This window comes from Mesoplodon densirostris, chromosome 2 (assembly GCF_025265405.1).
Source record: "Mesoplodon densirostris isolate mMesDen1 chromosome 2, mMesDen1 primary haplotype, whole genome shotgun sequence".
NCBI classification, from domain to species: Eukaryota; Metazoa; Chordata; class Mammalia; order Artiodactyla; family Ziphiidae; genus Mesoplodon; species Mesoplodon densirostris.
In genome coordinates, this window is record NC_082662.1 from 137,716,558 (window position 1) to 137,725,819 (window position 9,262).

The following is a 9,262-nucleotide window of genomic DNA, read 5'->3' on the forward strand; positions in this document are numbered from 1 at the left end:
GAACCTTGTCATTTAACCCTGTCTACTCTTGGTTGCCTTTCAAACCTTTGTGATTGTCTAAGCAGTTTATTTTTAATAGACATGGCACACCATCCCAGCAGTTGAGGGTGTGCCAAGACAAATAAGCATCCCAAAGGGGAGGATCTCAGGCAGCACCTAGATTCAGGTTGATAGGAAGCCAGAAAATTTGGTAACAGCTTTTAAAGAATGCAAACATATTCAGTCTTGTGAGATTGCAAGTGTAAGCCCTGCTGGGCCCCAGAAGCAAGCAACCTGAAGGTGTTCCCTGGGGAGCAGTCACAAGAAAACAGTGCTTCAGATAAGTGTACAAGCTCCATTCTGGGAGATACCAGTGAACTGTAGTAAGGCACAGTGAGGGTGGAAAGATGGTACCCCCAGGCTACCTTCCCTGAGAGCACATCCGTAGCCTCTAGACGTGTGCTGAACCTGAAGCCTGCTCTTAAGTCTTGTCCCTACTAGCAAATAGGCCTTTTTCATGTAAAGGCTGGGGCTGTGTCTCAGTCTAATTTGTAATGGTACATCCTGGGGTGGTATCCTGCAAAGAACTGTCTCTCCAATTGTTACAGTCCCATGGGACCCAGAAAAGAAATCCCTGCTGGCCTCCAGAGCCAGGTGATCAAGGAGCATCCCCTGAGTGGAGGCCACAAAAACGGGATCTCCCGTCTTGGAGATTCTGGCTCTCTGGAGCACATCAGAAGGAAAGTGTGAAGATGATGCTTACTGGCTGGAGTGAGGCGGTGGGAAGAGTGCAAAGATGACACCATTTGAATAAAGGGAAAGAGGGAAAAGAAAAAAAGAAAAAGAAGAAGGAAAAAATAATATACATAGCAAGACAGAGGAAGAGCAGGGAAGAAGGAGCCAGATGGCTGGAGCACAAAGTTGTCACCTGCAGGAAAGGAAAAAGGGGAAAAAAGATGGCACCTTTCAGTTTTATCAAGGCAGAGAGAGCGCAGGAAGATGGCACCCGCCAGCCTCTGTCCCTGGGGAGTATTCCAGCAGGCCCCTGTTTCTCAGATTAATGCTTTAAAATTGGGAAGTGAATCTCTTTCACAAAAAGTCAGAGTGCTTTTCAAAGGGCTGCTTCTGCACTTGGCCCTCGGGCAGGTGAGTCTGTGCACAGGCCCTTTAAGAGCTGTTCCTCAGTTCACCACAGTCCTGTGGGTCTCATGGGATGTGCCTTGTTGGTCTTCAAAGTCACATGTTTTGGCGGTCTATCTCTCAGGTGCCAGCCTTAAAATTTGGAGTGCCCAATGTGGGGTCCAAACCCTTCACCTCTCAGGAAGAAGCTCCAGGTTTTGAGTTCCTTCCTAATTGTGTGTCTCCACACCAAGGATGGGGTTTATGGCAAAATTGTGTCTCAGCCTTTCCTACCTGTTCTGATGTGGTTTCCCTCTGGTTTTCCTGCTGTGAAGGGGTTGCTCCACCATCTTTTAGTTTTCTTCAGAGGAAATTTTTCCATATGTAGCTGTAGATTTGGTGTGTTTGTGGGAGGAGGTGGGTTCAGGATCTTCGTCTGTTGCCATCTTGAACTGGAACCTATTTAATATGTTTTAAATTTTGGTTTTCAATCGTTCAGTTTGTTACTAGTATATGGAAATATGATCAATGTTGTGTATTAATGTTTATGTATTGATTTTATATTCTGAGATCCTGCTAAAGCAAGTTATTATAATTTATTATGAGTCTACTTATACATTCCTTGGAATTTTCTATGTAGACAATTATGTCATCTGTAAATAATGACAGTTATATTTCTTCTTTTCTAATATGTATGCCTCTTTTTTTCCTTTTCTTGCTGTACTACACTAACTAGAATCTAAAGTGCTAAGTTGAAAACTAAGATAAGAGTGGACATTCTAACCTTGTTTTTGAACTCAGGGAAAAGCATTCATTCTTTCACCATTTCATGTGATGTTAGAAGTAGGTTTTTTGTAGATGTTCTTTATTAGGTTGAGGTAGTGACCTTCTATTCCTAGTTTTCTGAGCATTTTTAATGTGAAGGGGTGTTGAATCTCGTTAAATGCCTGTTCTGTATTAATTGGTGTGACAGTATGTGTTTCTTCTTTAGACTCAATATGGTAGATTACATTGATGATTTTTTACCATTGAACAAGGCTTGCATCCCTGGAATAAATTCCACTTGGTCATAGTCTATTATTCATGTGGATTCTGATGGTAGGTATTCTTGTGGATTTCTTCTAGTAGGGTAAATTATGGTTCCTCAAAAACGTCCGTGTTTAACCCCTCCTATAACAATATGTGAATGTTACCTTGTATGGAAAAATGGACTTTGCAGCTGTGACTAAGTAAAAAATCTTGAGATGAAGAGATGATCATAAATTTTTGGGGTGGGCTATATATAAACACAAAGAGCTGTATAGGAGGGCCACAGGAAGAGTCAGAGTTGGAGAGACCATGTGATGAGGGAAGCAGAGATTAAAGTGATGCACTTTGAAGACGGAAGAAGGGACTAATTCCAAGGAATGCAGGCAGCTTCTAGAAGACAGAAAGGGAAAGGAAACAGATTCTCCTGTAGGGCTTCAAAAGGAACAAGCCCTGAGACACCTTGACTACTATCAGACTACTAAGCTGCAAAAACTTTCTTTCACAAAGGGTCAGGGAGGGCTGGGAGCACATATGTGCTGCCCACCTGGACAGAGAAGGACCTGTGAGGCTGACCTACAGATTCTGTGGAGGTGGAGAGACATGAGCCCCTTTCTTCTCCAGGCTCTTTGCAGGGTCCAGCAGAGAGTCAGGCCACCTGTGAAAGCCTGCGGCCCCAGTATTGCATGCTGGTGGTGTAGGGGTCATGTTCAGGGAGTCTCTGTTGTCCTAACACCTGCCTGGGTCCTGGGGAAGGAATCAGAACTCAGAAGCAGGAGAAGAGCCTTTGGCCAGCAGGGAAGGGGGGTGAGGCCCAGGGCAGGTCCATAAAAGATCAGAGCATCTCAGTGCTTTAGGAGGAAGGGGCTTCAGAGGTGGGCCAGCACAGGCTGTGACAGAGGCTAAGCAGACTGGGAGGGGAGGCACTTCTGGGAGACAGCAGGGGTCTACTCCCTGCCCCTCGTTGTTTGCTCCTCTCACTCTAATGAGCGGGTCATTTCCCCTGCTCTGATGATTCGAAGTCTCTGCCGGCACCCACAGGACGGTGACTGAGGCCTCCACACTCCTCAGCATGGATCCCAGCTCCCACTCAGATCTGGGGCCACAGACACCTCTCCCACCCCCTGCTGCCCCTGTGAGCAAGCTGTTCTTGTGAAACGTGGTCATAGTTTGTTAGGAGGATCTGTTTTCTATGGGGATACAAACCAGTGTTGATACCAATACACACACATGTCCAGCCATGGGTGGAAAGGGAAGGGACAGTAGTTCTGGGGTGTCTTTGCAGACCCGTAGGCCCCTAACGCCAGTCCCCACAGCCACAGCCAGATGGGTCCTCCTCCCTCAGTTGAACGAGATGCTGCTGCACAGAAATCCCACAAGTTCCACAAAGGGGCCCAACTGTCCTTTCCCTTATACACACCTTTAACGGGTGCCCCATGAATTTCCCCACACCCATTCCCCTTGTAGCACCCTCATTAGGATTAAGAGGTAGCGGCCTCCACCACTCTCCACATTGCAATAATCCCAGTGGGACTAGAGGATGCTCCCGCTACGATGAGGCAGACAGTCCTGTCCCCATGGCCAAGATTTTTCCTCTCTGGTCAGGCCACCCACACAGGAAACCCTGGATGAGCGGAGGGTCATCCCAGCGCCGTCGCCTGGCCACTTCAGGGAAGCAGAGAGAAGCTCCATAATGACAAGGGCTGTCTCCAGGCTCCATCCTAGAAACTGGTGAGTGTCCAGAGGGCGGAAAGGCACAAAAGCAGCTCTGCCTCCCCAGAAGGTTCAGGGATGCAGCAGATGGTACAGGTGCCCCAGAAGGGCCCTAGCCAAGCAGGCGTTAGAGAAGGGCATGATGAGGGGGTCCCTGGGGCAAGTGAGAGCTGTGCGTTCCCAGGAGCAGCCTGAGGAGTCCTTGTCTATGTGGAGGAAAGGTGTGGCCACCTGTAGATCCAGAGCTCCTGTGACCTCCCTCATCCTTCCTTCCTCTCAGGATCGCTCTCTGTGGAGCAGCTCAACACCAACAAGATGACAGTGGCCTGAGAGCATTTCCCACGAAAACGATCTTTGTTCACAATTTACATACATCACTCCAAAGGTCCTCCTCCCACCCACACCTGGCCACACCCACCTCCCCCACCTCCCTAACCCCCCACAATCCCGCTCCCCCTCCCCACCCTGGTGGTCCTGCCCACCCTCCCTTCCCCCCACATCATCCAGGATCAGCACTGGGAGGAGGAGGAGCCCTAGGCTCCCCTGGAGGGCTGGCCCAGCTGTTCCCTACTGGCTGCAGTGCTGCTTCTTCCTCCACCCACGCTTCTCTGTGACAAACGGGTCACGTTTTCTCTTTCTGGTCTGTGAGGGGTGAGCCAGCCCCAGAGCCAAGGCTGGCCTCCCAGAGACGCCGAGGCCAGCCCCGGGGATGGGCAGCTTCTCAGCAGCGGCTGGGCGTCCACACAGAGCCCACTTCCTCGACTTGGGAGCGGCTGGTGGAGCTGGGCTGAGGCCTCTTCTCTGAGAGGAGGGGGCCTAAGGAGCACTCTGGGCCCCCCAACCTCCAGGGGAGGCCAGGCCTGAGGCATGCACAGGACTCTGGGACAGCCAGAAAGGCGGCAGGCTCTGCAGAGAGCCAGAGAGGAAGGCCAGGCTGGAGAGCTCCTCCTCGTCCTCACTGGACCCGTCCCTGGGCCCTCGGGCCTCCCGAACAGGAGAGGCCTCTCTGAGAAGAGATGCATCCCTGGGTCCCAGGAGAGGGCCAGTGCGCCTTTGATCCTGGGGAGGGGAGGGCCGTCCGGCCCGGAATGGAGAGACCTCCTGATGTCCTCGACAGGGAACAAAGACTTTGGGCCTACACAGGTCAGTGTCTGTTTGGATGAGCCTATGAAGAGCCTCAGAATCAGTCTCTGGTGGGCAGGCTTCATCACTGACCCCTAGATGGGGGTCTTGGTCGTGCCTGTGGGCACCTTGGCTGGCGTCAGACTCAGAAGGACCTGAGCGCATTCCGGGTGCACTGTTGACTCGGGGCTGCCCGCACACCGTCGTCCTCTTTCAAGGCCAGGAGTCGTTTCTGCACCAGCTGGTAGGAGGGAGGAGGACAGTGACGACTCCACACACACGTGTGAGAGGAGGAGCACTGGGCAGTGGGACAATGGCCCTGGGGGGGGAGGAGGGGACGGGCGACCCCAGGACTCGAATCCAAATACAGACACTGTGGCAGTCCTGCCATCCTCCTGCACCTGATTCCCAGCTTTGTGTCTTTCCCACCCCTCCCGGATGCCCATCCTCTCCTTCCTTTCACCCTGCACTGCACCCACCCCAAAACGGGCCCTTCCCCATGCCAGGCGTCCCAGGCAGGGGAGGGATGGACAGTGCTATGTGGCCCTCCTGTTCTGGGGCCCTACCTCTCCCCTGTTCACTGGGGTCCCTCCGTGCCCTGGTCTTCCTGGGTGTCTCTTGTGTCCCCTGTTCTACCGGGGATCCCTCCCTCCTCTGGCTCCCCTGGGTCATCTGGGTTCCCCTGTTCCCTGGATCACCTGGGTTCCCCCTCCCGTGGGGTCCCCTGGCTCCCTGAGTGTCCCTCTCCCTCCCCTGACTCACTTCTTCGGGGGTGAGCCCTTCCTCCTGCTCCAGCTCCTTCTCCAGGGCCAAGAGATCCAGCTGTGGGTCTGGGGAAAGCAAATATGCCAGGAATCCAGGGTGAATGACTGCCTCCACCTAGAACAGAAAGAAGAGGCTGTGAGCATCCTTGGCCAGGAGTGGCCTGTGAGGCAAGAAGACCAGGAGGGAAAGTGAAAAGCAGAGACCCACCCCACTCTCCTCCACAAGGCAGGGATGGTCAGCACACACACACACACGCACACGCACACGCACACGCACATGCACACATGCACATACACAGTCACACACAAAAGAGCACATATACAGAGGCACAAACACAGACACAAAGGCATACACACAGATAGACACAAACATATACACACAAACATCTGCGTAAACCTCCCCTAACACCAGGCTCAGGAACAAGGAGCTGAGCTTAAGTCCCAACGGCCTGAGCAGAACCCAGATCTTGGGTGCTGAGTGTTCCATGCCCTGGCATCTTGTAGACCCCAGTCTCCAGGCCTAGCCTACTTTGGTGACAAAGTCCTCCTGGGAACACAGCTTGTCAATGTAGTTTAAGAGATCCGGGTCCGAGTAGGTGCCGTCCTCTTCCTGCTGCATCTCATTTCCGTCCTCTCCCCTTTCTCCATCTGAGTCGCCTGTGGCTGAGTGGACGGGCCCCACCAGCGCCTCCATGATGTCCATATACTCCCTCACAGCCTCAGGTGGAATCTCCTCGGGTGCCTTGGGCTCCGGGGGTCGCTGGGACCTGTGTGGCTTCGGGTGGGAGGGCTGGGCGCTGGGGCCGGACATCCTGGGAGCACAGGCTGAGGCAGAGCAGGAGGAAGGGAAGGAAGGTGAGGGGCTCCCGGTCCACCTCCTGACCACCGAGCGCACGCTGGTGAGGGCATTGTTGGGGGACATTGATGTGGGTGTGGGGGTTCAGGGCCACCTGAAACCTCATGCACAGTTGGAGGGGGGAGGTAAGGGGGGCATCTAAGAGAGTCACATGTAAGGAAGTGGGGAACCTCCAATTTTCCAGGGGTGTCCCCATCAAGCCCACTTCTTAGGCAGACTTGGTGTGCAGTCCTTTGACAGGGAGGTGTGAGAGAAGTTACAAAATTGACCAAGTCAATACCCCGTAGTGACAAAGGGCATCTGACACCCCACCCCCGCACCCCCCGCCTCGGTGGCTGTTTTGCTTGAAAGACCAGTGCCCCTGTCTTGAAGGAAAATGATCCACATGGGAACAGTGGCCAACCCTAGGCCCCTGTTACCTGTGCGTTCAACTCCAGTGGGAACCTGGGTGGCTGGCTGAAGGCCCACTTTCGGGGCTGGGGGCCCCCGAGGATCCAGCTTCGGTGGGGCTGGAGGAGGCAGGCCCTGCGTGCAGTGCATCCACTGCAACTGCTGAATCTGCATCTCCTCCTCGGCCTCAAATTCCGTGAACCTGGGGGGTGACGGAGGCACAGGCCACCCTGAGAAAATGGCCTGGGTTCTGGAGCCCAACAAAGGCAGCCAAGAATGAGGGATTGGGAGAGGATGTGCCTTGGCGCTGTCAAGGCCCTGCAAGGTGCTGTCCACAGCAGAGAGCTGCTCCTGGAACTGATACAAGATCTGGGACCCTTCCTGCCTCACCAGCACTGGAGAGCATTCAACAGCATAGAGCCAGGTCGCTGCATTGAACCAGGTCAACGGGACACGTGGCTGACCCAGGGGGCACCCTCCTCATGCCCCCCATCCAGAGCCACATGAAGGGCTGACAGCCAGAGTCTGGAACAGGCATGTGTTCCCCACAGGGGTCCTTGCCCGAATCCAGGACCCTGGGTTGGGACTGAGAGTCCTGGAACATAGACCTGGAGACAGGGCTCAGGACAAGCTGGACGATGTGGATGCTGAGCTTAGAGGACAGGCCTTCCTTTCCTCTGAGAGGCGCTTGTTTGTTTGGTTTGGTTTCTTAAACCAAGGGGATTACCGTGGAGCAAACACTGGAAGGGCCAGAGACCTTTGGGCTGACGACAGCTGGCTTCCCCAGCCCCTTCAGGGATGCCAGGGTACCCACTCAGGCCACTTTTCATGAGGAGAGGGGGTCCCAAATCTATGTCAGTGGCCGCCGTCAGCCACCATTAAGGAAGCAGCAGGCTGGCGGGTGGAGCTCTTTCCCCGGCCCAGCCCATATGGCCGGAGTTGGACCCCTACTGGACTCACAGCTTCACCCTGCCCCGTCCTGAGACCTTCATGTCAGGGGAGGGCAGAGCTCCTGGTGGAGGAAGGACAGAAGACCCAAACTCTCAAGGTGAGGGAGGGGTTTCTGGAGGACTGTAGGGCCTCTGGGCTGCGGGGTCCCTGTTCCGAGCGACAGCCCTTCTCCTTTGTCCTCTCTGATGAGCACCCCCACGGCCAGACCCTGCCCTCACCCACTCGCCTCACCCTCCACGCAGCCCCTGGGCCCAGGACGCTGACTCACTTTTGCGCCATCTCGTAGTAGATCATCCGGTCAGAGTTGCTAATGTGCTGCCATTCCTGCACGGCCCTGCACAGTCCCTCCTCCAGCTTCATGGTCGGCTTCAGGTGGGCCAGGGATCGAAGCGCTGGGCTGTAAGCACTCGGGGTCAGTCTCCGTGCCCAGGCCAGCCCCCACCTGCCTGACCCCACCCGCCAATGTGGACCACACATCACTCAACACAGCATGACTGAGCCACAGGAGGGTGAGAGGCAGGTGTCTGGGACGTGGCAGAGACAAGCCTTCCCGGCTACGGCCGTCACCGCCTCACACTCCCTCGAGGATGACCATCCACTCCCAGGCCAGAGCTGGGACACTGTGCCTTGGGGAGCTCTTTTCCTCTTCAAGGCTGCCTTTTCATAATAAAAATCACTATCATCAGTGAGGCGTGGCATGTGCCAGGCAATCTGCTCACACTTCATAGATTAGCCCAAGGAGTCTTCTGCACGGTCCTCTGAGTGAAGTGTGATTGTCCCCTTTTTACGAGGGACCGCAGGTTTAGGATGGAAATGCCTGCCAGGCTCACAAATCTAGCGGGAGAGAGCCCACGCCCTTAGGAGAGCTCTACCATCACCCAGTTCCTACTGGAAGTCTCCACAACAACGAAGTCCAGGCGTGCATTAAGCACACTCCGGGGCCCCGCCCTCCTCCCCCTCCTCCGAAGTGACCTCCCCCGGCCATGTACACTCAAGTCCTGTATGAAAGGAGACGGCAGCACAGGAGAGTGTGGCATCCACTCCTTGGCTCCTCAACGTACACCACGACCCTCTCTGACTGCAAGTCGTCAGGCCATATGACATTGAGAATCATGGAAGAACAAGCTGGCTAGACTCACAGGGGGGTGGGGTCAGTCGAGATAAGGCACATTTCAGTCATGATGTCAGGGACTGGCAGGCTCGCCCGTATGGCCGACAATGTGCCTTCCCATGGCATGGACATCGCCCTCACACCTTGCTTCCAGGATCCCTAGAAACCTAACCTGCGAGTCCATCCCCAGTTCCTCTTTATCTAAGAGCTCCGATAAGCTCACGACCCCCG

General features: G+C 54.4%; 1 pseudogene; it reads right to left on the bottom strand.

Moving 5' to 3' along the window:
* Window positions 1-4,404: 4,404 nt before the first annotated feature.
* On the bottom strand, window positions 4,405-8,280 carry LOC132476261 (NUT family member 2G-like; annotated as a pseudogene).
* Between the last annotated feature and the right edge of the window lie 982 nt (window positions 8,281-9,262).